Source organism: Staurois parvus, unplaced genomic scaffold (genome assembly GCF_062004578.1).
Source record: "Staurois parvus isolate SC_StPar_1 unplaced genomic scaffold, SC_StPar_1.0 ptg000018l, whole genome shotgun sequence".
Lineage (NCBI taxonomy): Eukaryota > Metazoa > Chordata > Amphibia > Anura > Ranidae > Staurois > Staurois parvus.
In genome coordinates this window covers 24,105,509-24,114,082 of record NW_028317814.1, presented here as the reverse complement: position 1 = coordinate 24,114,082, position 8,574 = coordinate 24,105,509, and the positions used below count along the sequence as shown (strand labels likewise).

Here is an 8,574-nt window from a genome sequence, read left to right as displayed (position 1 = left end):
TTTGTTCTTGTCGCTGTGCTTCATTTACCTGTGCAGTATTATATAATAGGATGCAGACTGAAGTGTAAGATGAGTCAAATATGTTTTTTCTACTGTTGAATAAAGTTGGAAAGGATTAGAATGTCTGAGTCTTTATTACTATCCAGTGCTGAGATTTACCCTTACTTCCTGTGCTGCTGACAACAGTTTCACCAGACAGGAAGTGAGGGAAAATCTTCACAAAGATACAGATATTTATTTCTGTCAAGGGTTCTGGTTTCTACTCTACTAAAGGACAGCATTTTTACTTCTATTGCTGTTGGAAAGTTCCCCTCGCTTTCTGTCTAGTAACACTTTTTCAGCAGGACAGAAAAATAGTAGAATTCTCTCAGACTCTGATAGTCCTCAAAAGAAGGGAGTCCTGGATAGTAGTAAAAACCTTTCAGATGCTAATCCTTCCCACTGTTTCCAAAATTAAGAAAAATGTCTTAGCTGGACATACTAACACTGAAGATATATACAGGTTGCCATTGCAGATTTCTTTTTTAAAATGCTAGTTGCCTGGCTGACATTGCAAACCTTTTGACTTTTGTATGCCTAAACACTGACTCACAACTAGTAATAGAGATAAGGAATTCTGCTTTCTTCCAAGTTTTATTAGCTGAAAAATTGATCCAGGTATTTGACCGTTAACCACTTCCCGACCGGCCGTTGTGTATAAACGGCCGGACGGTGGCAGTGCAGGGTCGGGTGGCCGTTTATAAACGGCCTCCCCGCACCCTGCTTGTGCACGCTCCCTGGGAAGCGCGCAGCACCGCGATCCAGTGCCCACTGTGTCCTCCGGACACAGTGAAACACCGATCGTCAGACGGGACCTCTGTACGAGGTCCCGATCATGTGATCACTGATTGGCCAATCAGTGATCACATGCAAAGTAGCAAGCAAGATGTCACTGGTGACATTGCTTACTATGTGTGAAATCTGTGATCACAGAGGTCACATGGTACAAGGCTATTCACAACAGCCTTGTACCATGTGACAAGCTGTGACCAATCACAGCTCACTCTGTATTTCTCAATGACTGCAAGAATGCAGACAGAAAGAGAAATGATTGCTTTTACATCCTATATGGGTGTAAAAGCAATCAGTGTTAAAAAAAAAAAAATCTTCATCACCCCCCACAAGTAGTACAGTGTCACCATGGTGACACTGTACTGCTAGGGTGACAGTATGTAGAAAAAATAAAAAATAATAATATAATAAAATGTAAAAAAAATATTTAAAAATTATAATTTTTAGTTATACTAATTTTGATTTTTTTTTTTTTACTAAAAAGATAACGGAATAAATTTTGGCCAAGATTTATGATGAAATATTATTTATTTGCAAAATTTAAAAAAAAAAACAAAGTCCAAAAATTTTGAAAAGTATCATTTCCATAGCAAAAAAAATAAAAAATCCCAGCAGTGAATAAATACCACCAAAATAAAGCTTTATCTGTCTCAAAAAAATGGTAAAAAATTCATTTGGGTACAGTGTGGCATGACCGTGCAATTGTCATTCAAAGTGTGTAGCGCTGAAAATTTCCCTGGTCAGGAAGGGGGTAAAAGTGTCTGGTCTGGAAGTGGTTAAGCCTCATGCACACGGATGGTTAGAAGGTGTAACATCCCTGGCACCAGGGGAGCCCTACATGCCTTGTGCAGCTGCCAATACAAGTGAGTAGCTGTATGTGGCCATGCCCTTATACTTGCTAATGACGTCTGCATGAAATATGGTGAGAACTGCTGTATGTGCATACACAGGTAAACGCTGATACAGAAGACATGAGCGTTTACTCGAGTATGGCCAGGTACAGCCATTCACTTATATTTTTGGCTGTACACGACACATGTGGCTTCTCCGTTGCCAGAAAGCCCCAGAGATGTTACGCCTTGGCACACAGGAGCTGCAGAGCACCTGTGTGCATGAGGCCTTAAAGCCAACCATAGCATCTTTCACTCCTGACAGGTACAATTTAGGTTAGGTACAGACTGACGCGGTGCGAATTGATGCGATTTCACAGTGCAATTTGTGTTTTGACAGGTCCAAATTTAATATAATTTCTGAGGGGATTGGGCATAGCTGGAGATTAAATTTGCACCACACCCTCACTAAACTCACACAGGTCTCTTTTTTTATTTTCTGGATCAAAATTGCACAGCATAGATGTGAATGACCTTCATAGAAAAAAAATGTATTTTCAGACAACATGCAAATCTATTCCTTATGGATCACATCTGATCTGCATCAGAATCGCATCAGTGTGAACCGGGACATGAAAGTTCGAGTTCAACTCAGACAAACCTGACATGAAATATGAGCAAATCCTATCCCTCAATAGTGTGTGGTCATGTCAATCCAGACCAGTAAGTGTCATTTCAGTCTGCTGCCTTGGACGTCTATCTCCATGAGTCCTGTCTGACAAATTTTCCAACACTGACCACAAGAATATTTAGCTAGTGTCAAAGCCGCTATAGTGCAAACCTAGATCGAAAGATGACATCAATCCCTTCAACATCTGGCAGTGATCTGGCCTAGGGATTGTTGAGGAAAGTAGAAAAATTGTGTCGGTTCCATAAGGTCATCCTAATGGTATTGCTTTCTTAGTATATTGATGCAATTGATCTAGTTCTCGGGAAGGAGGCTTCTATGCACCACTGCTAATGGCCCAGATATGACTTCAAAGTATATGTGAAATCTCACCTTGTAAAACATCCTATTCAGTTGAAAATAGAAATGAATAGTATAACATAAATTCCATTGTCCCCCCCCCCCCCTTTTTATTATTATTATAAGAAGTGGTCCCATACCCTCTATTCTCAGCAGCATAAGGAGCTTAGAAAGCTGAAGAAGGGGAAACAGCAGTACACTGGTCTTCCTAATGAATGGATGTGCGGGGGCGGGGGGGGGGTCAGGGCCAGTCTGATCATTGAAAGAGAGCAGGCTGAGTTCCTAGCACAGCTAAAGAACTGACTACATTGTGCTCTCATGCCTAGTATGATCAGTTTTTAATAGAAAAGCAGAGGGACTGGCAGGAACACCAAGGTATTTCACACAAAGGAAGCAATATAAAGAGAACAGCATAGTTTTTCATACAAGTACATGGAACTGCAGGCACATATCAGGAATATGAAATTTGGGGTTTACATATTCTTTAATTCTATAAACATCAGGGACAATCCAAAGAATAGCCAATGCATTTTGGGGGTCCAAAAACACCCTCTTTATTGGGGCTAGGAAAAAACATAAGGACATCTCCATGTCAATACAATGTTGATTAGCCACCAGGCCTGAGCACTGCATCATGAGAGGATGTTGCATACTCCCCTATATGTGAAGCTCAAATGAGTCAAATATATCAGTTAATACAGGTGTTTATTTGACCTGCCCTAGTATTAATTAAAAAAAAAGGTATGAAGGACTATGTGACAGCTCTAGGCAAATAATCTAGAACAATGGATATTACATAGGGAGTCCATAGCTGGGTACTTTTAGCTGGAGAGGGAAGATATAGGTACATGGGTTAAAAAAAAAATTGACACCACTCCTAGCTCAGGGCTTGTCCAACCCACGGCCCAAGATGGCTATGAATATGACCCAACACAAAATTGTTAATGTACTTAAAAATGTTAATTTTTAAAAAACATTTTTTGTAAAAATGCGTTTACACTTAGCAAACACATGCGGCCGAACAAAAATTTGACAGTGTTGCTTTACTGGATTTTTATACATTTTATCTTCCCAAAGAAAAATCTCCCACTCTTCACATTCACGCCTTATTCACCGCATTCGTTTTCGGCAGCACCTATAATTGTGAGCAATTTTGATCAAATATGAAGGGCAAAATTAGAACCAAAATATCTGATGAGCACCTTGGGAATTCATTGGGAATTAATACTACATCCATCAAACCAGATATTGATGTGTTAGGTTATCCAAAACAGTGTCAAATATTGCACTAGTTTTATGTTGCCCTCTTTTCTAATTAAGTTTATATATGTTTTATCACTCAGATAGGTACATTATCTATATCAGTGACCATTAACTGCCCAACCTTTTCTGCTCATCAGTTGTCATTATAAGTAGATTTTATGTACGGCCCAAGACCATTCCTCTTCTTCCAATGTGGCCCAGGAAAGTCAAAACGTTGGATACCCCTGTTCTAGTTCATCCAATAGAAAACAATAAATAAAAAAATAGAAAACATCCATGCACACAATCTCATATGCACAGTTGATCCAGAGGAATGCAAAAAACCCCTATGAAACATGGTCAAATCTGCTGTAAAGGGTGAACAAAATTCCTTCCTGATTCCCCAGGAGACAAACAGCTAATCCCTGGATCAACAATTTCCGGTGTTATCATCTATAAATGTTAGATAAATATATATACAGTGGGGAAAATTATTTTTTTGATCCCCTGTTGATTTTGTAAGTTTGCCCACTAGGGTCTATACTTTTTATCATAGGTGTATTTGAAATGATAGACACAGAATATCAACCAAAAATTCAGAAAACACACATGGTAGAAATATTATAAATTAAGTTGCAGTTCAGTGAGTAAAATAAGTATTTGATCCCCTACTGGCCAACAATTCTGGCTCCCACAGACTCGCTATGTGCTCATGTGGTGCACAGATTAGTCCGGTCAATTGAAGAAGGTGCTCCTAACGACAACTTGTTGTGTGTATAAAAGACACCTGTCCACAGAAACGTTTTCTTCCATTCAAACCTCACCACCATGGGCAAGACCAAAGAGCTGTCAAAGGATGTTAGGGACAAGATTGTAGACTTGCATAAGGCTGGAATGGGCTAAAAGACCATCAGCAAGAAGGTTGGTTAGAAGGAGACAACTTTTGGAGCGATTATTCGCAAATGGAAGAAATACAAAACAACCATCAATCGCCCTCGGTCTGGAGCTCCATGCTAGGTTTCCCCTCATAGGGTAAGGACGATGATGAGAAAAGTGAGGGTTCAGCCCAGAACTACACTGGAGGAGTTTGTGAATGATCTCAAGGCAGTTGGGACCACAGTCACCAAACAAACCATTGGTAACACAATATGCCGACATGGATTGAAATTCTGCAGTGCTCGTAAGGTCCACCTCCTGAAGAAGGCACATGTACAGGCCCATCTGAAGTTTGCCAATGAACATCTAAAGGATTCAGAGGATTGGGAGAAAGTGATGTGGTCAGATGAGACCAAAACTGAGCTCTTTGGCATCAACTTGACTCGCCGTGTTTGGAGAAAAGAAAAATGCTGACTATGACCATCCCTACAGTCAAGCACAGAGGTGAAAATATTATGCTTTGGGGCTGTTCCTCTGCTAAAGGTACAGACCGAATTTGCCACACTGAGGGGCCAATGGACAGGGCCATGTATTGTAAAATCTTGGATGAGAACCTTCTTCCTTCAGCCAGAACACCGAAGATGAGTCGTGGATGGGTCTACCAGCATGACAATGATCCAAAACATACCGCCAAGGCAACAAAAGAGTACCTCGAGAAGGAGCACATTAAGGTCATGGAGGTGCCTAGACAGTCTCCAGACCTTAATCCTATAGAAAATTTATGGAGGGAGCTGAAACTTCAAGTTGCTAAGCGACAGCCAAGAGTAAAATTTAGAGAAGATCTGTAAAAAGGACCAAAATCCCTCCTGAGATGTGTGCAAACCTGTAACCAACTACAAGAAACATCTTGCCAACAAGGGTTTCTCCACCAAGTACTAAGTCATGTTTTGCTTGGGGATCAAATCCTTATTTTACTCACTAAACTACAACACAATTTATAACATTTGTATCGTGTTTTTTCTGTCTTTTGGTTGATATTCTGTCTCTATCATTTAAAATACACCTATGATAAAAATGATAGACCCGTCATTTCTTTGTAAGTGGACAAACTCACAAAATCTGCAGGGGATCAAATAATTATTTTCCCCACTGTATAAAAGCATAACTAAAGGCAAAACTTTTATTTTAGTTTTGGATAGATTGGAGAGGGATTGCGAAACAAAATCTGACGGGTTGTAACCTTCCCTTGCTCTAACCAAAAAAAAAAAAAAAAAAAAGGTTTTGCCTATAGTTCTACTTTAACCACTTCCCGTCCGTCCCATGCACATAAACGGCTGGACGGGAGCAGTGCCGAAGCGGGTTGACGTTTCTAAACGTCACCCGCATTCACCGCCTGTGCGCGCTCCCCAGGAGCACATGGCACCGCGATCCGGTGCCCGCTGTGTCTGGATCGCTGTAAGGGACCTCTGTGTGAGGTCTTGATTCATGTGATCACTGATTGGCCAATCAGTGATCACATGAACAGGTGTAAGCAAGATGTCACTTCCTGACATCATTGCTTACTACTGGTGAAATCTGTGAATGATCACCGAGGTCACATGGTGCAAGCCTATTCACAACAGCCTTGTACCATGTGACAAGCTGTGACCAATCACAGCTCACACAGTATTCCTCAATGGCTGCAAGAATGCAGCCAGAGAGAAGGAGAAATCATTGCTTTTACAGCCTTTATGGGTGTAAAAGCAATTAGTGTAAAAAAAAATCTTCATCAGGGTGACGGTATGTTAAAGAAAACCCCATAAATAATAATATAAAAAAATGTTTTTGAAAAATTATAATTTTTGCTTATAAACTAATTTGGGTCATTTTTTTTTTACTAGAAAATTAACTGAATACAGTTTGGCCAAGATTTATGAAGAAAAATTATTTATTTGCACAATTTTATAAGAAAAACACTTTTTTGTCAAAATGTTTGGACTTTTTCATTTATATAGCAAAAAAATAAAAATCCCAGTGGTGAATAAATACCACCAAAATAAAGTTTTATCTGTCTCAAAAAATGCGGAAAAATTCATATGGGTACAGTGTTGCATGACCGCGCAATTGTCATTCACAGTGTGATAGCGCTGAAAGCTGAAAATTGGCCTGGACAGGAAGGGGGTGAAAGTGTCCGGACATGAAGTGGTTAATATCCATTTAAATTTTGTGCATTTAGGACTGCATCCAGCTCTTTGGGGCAGCCTGCACAGGTAAGCATGGAACACCTGTGAATCCCCATGCGGATAAACACGTCACATGAGCATATGATGTATCCACCTGTGTGAACGAGGCCTTAGGATGCTTCTCTCTTAATGTCTGGTCATTAATCTCCCATCAATGTACATGAGGGGCAAATCCAAAATGTTGAGTTGTCACCAGAACAGGAAGAGAGGGGTAATCTTCCCATGGAGACGTGTTTCCGTGACAACTGTCTAAGGCCTAGCTCACATGAATGGCTGTATTTATGACAGCCCTGAAAAGTGATCTGCAGTGGAACACTTTTCAGAGCTGGTGGACAGGCAGTTCCTAAGCACCTCCTGAATGGCTTTTTTTGGGGGGGGGATCCTGTTGCAACACAACTGTGTTCATTACATGCAGTTGCAACTTGATCCCATTCACTTGAAGGGGTATGTTTGGCCAATACCACTTGCCAAAGGGCATGCTGTATAAAACGTGCTTCACATTGGAAAGATACCACTTCCTGTTGGGTCTACAGAACAGGAAGTGAAGGTAAATCTCCCTAAAGAAGCACCATGGCAGAGATTTTCTAACAGCTTCCCTTTGCTATCCAGAATAGAATAAAAAAGGTTCTTTTCTGGTACTTTCAATCAACTTTCGTTTCAAACCAGCACACATCAACACTTCATTTCCCATTATAGATCCTTTTATTCCCTTCTTTGGGCATTTGCCTGTACACTGCAGCGTCTGCGCACGCGCTGGGCAAATGGTTGCGCGTGCACTGTGTGCCTCCAAATCCTCGCGGGAGCGAGCACGCACTCTGGGGGAAGCCGGCGTGCCTAAAGCGAAGGGAATGCCGCATAGGTGGGCGTAACCTAGAAAGCTTTCCATAGGAGGCGTGGCCCGGAGCTGCAGGAGGCGCTGTCACTTGGGTCTGAGGCAAAATGAGGGGGCGTGAATGGGAGATGCTCTGCGATGATTGGGCGCTGGTTCAGGAAGGGGTGGGGAGTTCTTTGTGTGACGGAGGTCCTGTTGTTGTGGGCATGCGCAGTGTGATGGATCTGTGTGGGGGAGATTGGACGCGGTAAAGCTTTGAGTGCTGAGCAGAGAACACCTCCGGAGAGGACGGCGTGTGGGTGCGGGGAGGAGGCCGAGGCAGCTTCGGCCTGGAGTATTCTGCGTCCGCTTTGTTGGGCCTTCCACCTGGACGTGTAGTGGTGAGTTCCGCCTGTTCTCCGGCCAGCATCCGGCCAGCCTGCTCTTCTCCTCCTGGCTGTACGGGAGGTACCGGGGAGGCGAGGTACTTCCTTCTCCGTGCACAGCACTGGGGGCTTCCTCTGGACAGGGCTCATGGATCCCTCCTTGCTGGAAATTGTGCAATCAGATTGCATGGCCAGCCTACACCTTCCAATCTGATCGTACGATCTCTGCTATAACAAGTATGCAGTGGAAGGGGCGAGCCTAAAGGAGACATTACAATCAGATTGTATAGACCTTGTACAGACTCCTGTAGGGTCGCCCCACACCTTACTATCTGACTGTATAATCGAC

At 42.1% G+C, this 8,574-nt stretch overlaps 1 protein-coding gene across 1 annotated transcript in view; it reads left to right on the top strand.

The window, feature by feature from the left end:
* Positions 1-8,059: 8,059 nt before the first annotated feature.
* RAB40C (RAB40C, member RAS oncogene family) overlaps positions 8,060-8,574 on the top strand; it is a 78,369-nt gene continuing 77,854 nt past the window's right edge. Inside the window, exon 1 of the mRNA XM_089683155.1 lies at positions 8,060-8,240. The gene's annotated coding sequence lies outside the window, so the exon portion shown is untranslated. The remainder of the gene's footprint in view (positions 8,241-8,574) is intronic.